Below are 6,959 nucleotides of genomic sequence, written 5' to 3'. Positions count from 1 at the left end.
TGGAAGTCAATAAAATAGAAACCAAAAAAGAGTAAAACTGAAGGGTTTGAAGAGGTGGGGGTGGGAGTTTGGGGGAACCAAGTGGTGGGTATTAGAGAGGGCACAGATTGCATGGAGCACTGGGTGTGGTACAAGAACAATGAATACTGTTATGTTGAAAATAAATTTTAAAAAATGATTAATAAAAAAAATTAAAAAAAAATAAAATCCAAAAAAACCACAGTAAAACAGATCAATAAAACTAGAAACTTGTTCTTTGAAAGAAATTAATATTGATAAACCACCAGCCAGACTTACGCAAAAGAAAAGAGATAGGACCCAAATTAGTAAAATCATGAAAGAAAGGGTAGAGATCACAACCAATACCAAGTAAATACAAACAATACCAAAGAAATAAAGGCAATTATTAGAACTTATTACCAGCAGTTACATGCCAACAAACTAGGCAATCAGGAAGAAATAGATACATTCCTGGAAACTTATAAACTACCAAGACTGAAACAGGAAGAAATAGATAATCTGAACAAACCAATAACCAGCAAGGAAATTGAAGCAGTAATCAAAAACCTCCCAAAAAACAAGAGTCCAGAGCCAGATGGCTTCCCATGGAAATTCTATGAAACATTTAAAGAAAAAATAATACTTATTCTACTGAAACTGTTTCAAAAAAATAGAAATGGAAGGAAAACTTCCAACTTGTTCTATGAGGCCAGCATTTCCCTAATCTTAAAACCAGATATCCCATCAAAAAGGAGAATTACAGACTAATATCCCTGATGAACATGGATGCCAAAATACTCAACAAGATCATAGCCAATAGGATCCAACAGTACATTAAAAGGATTATTCACCATGACCAGGTGGGATTTATTCATGGGATGCCAGGATGGTTCAACATTCACAAACCAATGTGATGGATTACATTAACAAAAGAAGAGACAAGAAACAAGATCCTCTCTATTGATGCATTAAAAAAAATTGACAAATACAGCATCCTTTCTTGATTAAAACTCTTCAAAGTATAGGGATAAAAGGAACATACCTCAGTATCATAAAATCTATCTATGAAAAGCCCACAGTTAATATAATTCTAAATGAGGAGAACTGAGAGCTTTTCCCTTTTTCACTTACAAAAGAAACTGAGGAAGACACAAATTGATGGAAAAATAATTCATGCACAAGGATTGGAAGAATAAACACTGTGAAAATGTCTATGCTGCCTGGAGAAATCTACACTTTCAGTACCATCCTTATCAAAATATCATCCACATTTTTCACAGAGCTGGAACAAGCAATCCTAAAATTTGTATGGAAACAGAAAAGCCCCCAAATCGCCACAGGAATGTTGAAAAAGAAAACCAAAGCTGGGGACAACATGATGCCTGACTTAGAGCCATATTATAAAGCTGTGACCATCAAGACACGTGATATTGGCACAAAAACACATAGATCAGTGGAACAGAAGAGACTCCGGAAATGGACCCTCAACTCTATGATTAACTAATCTTTAACAAAGCAGGAAAGAATGTCTGAGTTTGTGGTAATTTGTTAGCAGCCACAAAAAATAATATTGGAACATTGAGAGATCATCTAGTGAACTGGTTTTCAAACAATTCTCAAAACTACTTTTTTTCCCAGCTCTGCATCTACATAAGGTGCCTACTTTTTATCTTATTCATGGCCTTCTGGAAATATTTTTTTATTTTTTTTTACTTTATTTTTTATAAACATATATTTTTATCCCCAGGGGTACAGGTCTGTGAATCGCCAGGTTTACACACTTCACAGCACTCACCATAGCACATACCCTCCCCAATGTCCATAACCCCACCCCCCTCTCCAATACCCCTCCCCCCACCAAACCTCAGTTTTTTTGTGAGATTAAAAGTCACTTATGGTTTGTCTCCCTCCCAATCCCATCTTGTTTCATTTACTCTTCTCCTATCCCCTTAACCCCCCATGTTGCATCTCCTCTCCCTCATATCAGGGAGATCATATGATAGTTGTCTTTCTCCGATTGACTTATTTCGCTACGCATGATACCCTCTAGTTCCATCCACGTCGTCGCAAATGGCAAGATTTCATTTCTTTTGATGGCTGCATAGTATTCCATTGTGTATATATACCACATCTTCTTTATCCATTCGTCTGTTGATGGATATCTAGGTTCTTTCCATAGTTTGGCTATTGTAGACATTGCTGCTATAAACATTCGGGTGCACGTGCCCCTTCGGATCACCTACGTTTGTATCTTTAGGGTAAATACCCAGCAGTGCAATTGCTGGGTCATAGGGTAGTTCTATTTTCAACATTTTGAGGAAACTCCATGCTGTTTCCCAGAGTGGTGGCACCAGCTGCATTCCCACCAACAGTGTAGGAGGGTTCCCCTTTCTCCACATCCTCGCCAGCATCTGTCATTTCCTGACTTGTTAATTTTAGCCATTCTGACTGGTGTGAGGTGATATCTCATGGTGGTTTTGATTTGTATTTCCCTGATGCCGAGTGATATGGAGCACTTTTTCATGTGTCTGTTGGCCATCTGGATGTCTTCTTTGCAGAAATGTCTGTTCATGTCCTCTGCCCATTTCTTGATTGGATTATTTGTTCTTTGGGTGTTGAGTTTGCTAAGTTCTTTATAGATTTTGGACACTAGCCCTTTATCTGATATGTCATTTGCAAATATCTTCTCCCATTCTGTCAGTTGTCTTTTGGTTTTGTTCACTGTTTCCTTTGCTGTGCAAAAGCTTTTGATCTTGATAAAATCCCAATAGTTCATTTTTGCCCTGGCTTCCCTTGCCTTTGGCGATGTTCCTAGGAAGATGTGGCTGCGGCTGAGGTCGAAGAGGTTGCTGCCTGTGTTCTCCTCAAGGATTTTGATGGATTCCTTTCTCACATTGAGGTCCTTCATCCACTTTGAGTCTATTTTCGTGTGTGGTGTAAGGAAATGATCCAATTTCATTTTTCTGCATGTGGCTGTCCAATTGTCCCAACACCATTTATTGAAGAGGCTGTCTTTTTTCCATTGGACATTCTTTCCTGCTTTGTCGAAGATTAGTTGACCATAGAGTTGAGGGTCTATTTCTGGGCTTTCTATTCTGTTCCATTGATCTATGTGTCTGTTTTTGTGCCAGTACCATGCTGTCTTGATGATGACAGCTTTGTAATAGAGCTTGAAGTCCGGAATTGTGATGCCACCAACTTTGGCTTTCTTTTTCAATATTCCTTTGGCTCTTCGAGGTCTTTTCTGGTTCCATATAAATTTTAGGATTATTTGTTCCATTTCTTTGAAAAAAATGGATGGTACTTTGATAGGAATTGCATTAAATGTGTAGATTGCTTTAGGTAGCATAGACATTTTCACAATATTTATTCTTCCAATCCAGGAGCATGGAACATTTTTCCATTTCTTTGTGTCTTCCTCCATTTCTTTCATGAGTACTTTATAGTTTTCTGTTTATAGATTCTTAGCCTCTTTGGTTAGGTTTATTCCTAGGTATCTTATAGTTTTGGGTGCAATTGTAAAAGGGATTGACTCCTCAATTTCTCTTTCTTCTGTCTTGTTGTTGTTGTAGAGAAATGCAACTGATTTCTGTGCATTGATTTTATATCCTGACACTTTACTGAATTCCTGGACAAGTTCTAGCAGTTTTGGAGTGGAGTCTTTTGGGTTTTCCACATATAGTATCATATCATCTGTGAAGAGTGATAGTTTGACTTCTTCTTTGCTGATTTGGATGCCTTTAATTTCATTTTGTTGTCTGATTGCTGAGGCTAGGACTTTTAGTACTATGTTGAATAGCAGTGGTGATAACGGACATCCCTGCCATGTTCCTGACCTTAGCGGAAAAGCTTTCAGTTTTTCTCCATTGAGAATGATATTTGCCGTGGGTTTTTCATAGATGGCTTTGATAATATTGAGGTATGTGCCCTCTATCCCTACACTTTGAAGAGTTTTGATCAGGAAGGGATGCTGTACTTTGTCAAATGGTTTTTCAGCATCTATGTGGAGTATCATATGGTTCTTGTTCTTTCTTTTATTAATGTTATGTATCACATTGATTGATTGATTTGCAGATGTTGAACCAACCTTGCAGCCCTGGAATAAATCCCACTTTGTCATGGTGAATTATCCTTTTAATGTACTGTTGCTTCCTATTGGCTAGTATTTTGGTGAGAATTTTTGCATCTGTGTTCATCAAAGATATTGGTCTGTAGTTCTCTTTTTTGATGAGATCCTTGTCTGGTTTTGGGATCAAGGTGATGCTGGCCTCATAAAATGAGTTTGGAAGTTTTCCTTCTATTTCTATTTTTTGGAACAGTTTCAGGAGAATAGGAATTAATTCTTCTTTAAATGTTTGGTATAATTCCCCGGGAAGCCATCTGGCCCTGTCTTTTGTTTGTTTTGAGATTTTTGATGACTGTTTCAATCTCCTTACTGGTTATGGGTCTGTTCAGGCTTTCTATTTTTTCCTGGTTCAGTTGTGGTAGTTTATATGTCTCTAGGAATGCATCCATTTCTTTCAGATTGTCAAATTTGTTGGTGTAGAGTTGCTCATAGTATGTTCTTATAATTGTCTGTATTTCTTTGGTGTTAGTTGAGATCTCTCCTCTTTCATTCATGATTTTATTTATTTGGGTCCTTTCTCTTTTCTTTTTGATAAGTCTGGCCAGGGGTTTATCAATCTTAATAATTCTTTCAAAGAACCAGCTCCTAGTTTCGTTGATTTGTTCTATTGTTTTTTTTGTTGTTGTTGTTTGTTTGTTTCTATTTCATTGATTTCTGCTCTGATCTTTATGATTTCTCTTTTCCTGCTGGGTTTAGGCTTTCTTTCTTGTTCTTTCTCAAGCTCCTTTATGTGTAGGGTTAGGTTGTGTACCTGAGACCTTTCTTGTTTCTTGAGAAAGGCTTGTACCACTATATATTTTCCTCTCAGGACTGCCTTTGTTGTGTCCCACAGATTTTGAACCGTTGTGTTTTCATTATCATTTGTTTCCATGAATTTTTTCAATTCTTCTTTAATTTCCTGGTTGACCCATTCATTCTTTGGTCGGATGCTGTTTAGTCTCCATGTATTTGGGTTCTTTCCAAATTTCGTCTTGTGGTTGAGTTCTAGCTTCAGAGCATTGTGGTCTGAAAATATGCAGGGAATGATCCCAATCTTTTGATACTGGTTGAGACCTGATTTAGGACCAAGGATGTGATCTATTCTGGAGAATGTTCCATGTGCACTAGAGACAAATGTGTATTCTGTTGCTTTGGGATGAAATGTTCTAAATATATCTGTGATGTCCATCTGGTCCAGTGTGTAATTTAAGGCCTTGATTTCCTTGTTGATCTTTTGCTTGGATGATCTGTCCATTTCAGCGAGGGGAGTGTTAAAGTCCCCTACTATTATTGTATTCTTGTCGATGTGTTTCTTTGATTTTGTTATTAATTGGTTTATATAGTTGGCTGCTCCCAGGTTAGGGGCATAGATATTTAAAATTGTTAGATCTTCTTGTTGGACAGTTCCTTTGAGTATGATATAGTGTCCTTCCTCATCTCTTATATAGTCTTTGGCTTAAAATATAAGGATTGCTACTCCTGCTTTCTGCTGATGTCCATTAGCATGGTAAATTCTTTTCCACCCCCTCACTTTAAATCTGGAGGTGTCTTCGGGTCTAAAATGTGCTTCTTGTAGGCAACATATAGATGGGTTTTGTTTTTTTATCCATTCTGATACCCTGTGTCTTTTCATTTGGGCATTTAGCCCATTAACATTCAGGGTAACTATTGAGAGATATGAATTTAGTGCCATTGTATTGCCTGTAAGGTGACTGTTATTGTATATTGTCTCTGTTTCTTTCTGATCTACTACTTTTAGGGTCTCTCTTTGCTTAGAGGATCCCTTTCAATATTTCCTGTAGAGCTGGTTTGGTGTTTGCAAATTCTTTCAGTTTTTGTTTGTCCTGGAAGCTTTTAATCTCTCCATCTATTTTCAATGATAGCCAGCTGGATATAGTATTCTTGGCTGCATGTTTTTCTTGTTTAGTGCTCTGAATATATCATGCCAGCTCTTTCTGGCCTGCCAGGTCTCTGTGGATAAGTTTGCTGCCAATCTAATATTTTTACCATTGTATGTTACAGACCTCTTTTCCCGGGCTGCTTTTAGGATTTTCTCTTTGTCACTAAGACTTGTAAATTTTACTATTAGGTGACGGGGTATGGACCTATTCTTGTTGATTTTGAGGGGGGTTCTCTGAACCTCCTGGATTTTGATGCTTGTTCCCTTTGCCATATTGGGGAAATTCTCTCCAAAAATTCTCCCCAATATACCTTCTGCTCCCCTCTCTCTTTCTTCTTCTTCTGGAATCCCAATTATTCTAATGTTGTTTCATCTTATGGTGTCACTTATCTCTCGAATTCTCCCCTTCTGGTCCAGTAGCTGTTTGTCCCTCTTTTGCTCAGCTTCTTTATTCTCTGTCATTTGGTCTTCTATATCACTAATTCTTTCTTCTGCCTCATTTATCCTAGCCGTGAGAGCCTCCATTTTTTATTGCACCTCATTAATAGCTTTTTTTATTTCAACTTGGTTAGATTTTAGTTATTTTATTTCTCCTGAAAGGGCTTTTATATCTCCCAAGAGGGTTTCTCTAATATCTTCCATGCCTTTTTTAAGCCCGGCTAGAACCTTGAGAATCATCATTCTGAACTCTAGATCTGACATATTACCAATGTCTGTATTGATTAGGTCCCTAGCCTTTAGTACTGCCTCTTGTTCTTTTTTTTGTGGTGAATTTTTCCACCTTGTCATTTTGCCCAGATAAGAGTATATGAAGGAGCAATACTAAAAGGGTAGCAACAACCCCAGGTAAATATGCTTTAACCAATTCAGAAGAGGTCCCAAATCGTGAGGGGGGAGAAAGGGGATAAAAAGAGGTTCAGAAAGAAAAAAAAAAGAAACAATTAAAAAAAGAAA

The sequence above is a fragment of the Lutra lutra genome, chromosome X, assembly GCF_902655055.1.
Source record: "Lutra lutra chromosome X, mLutLut1.2, whole genome shotgun sequence".
NCBI lineage: Eukaryota > Metazoa > Chordata > Mammalia > Carnivora > Mustelidae > Lutra > Lutra lutra.
Note: the sequence above shows the minus strand (reverse complement) of the source record.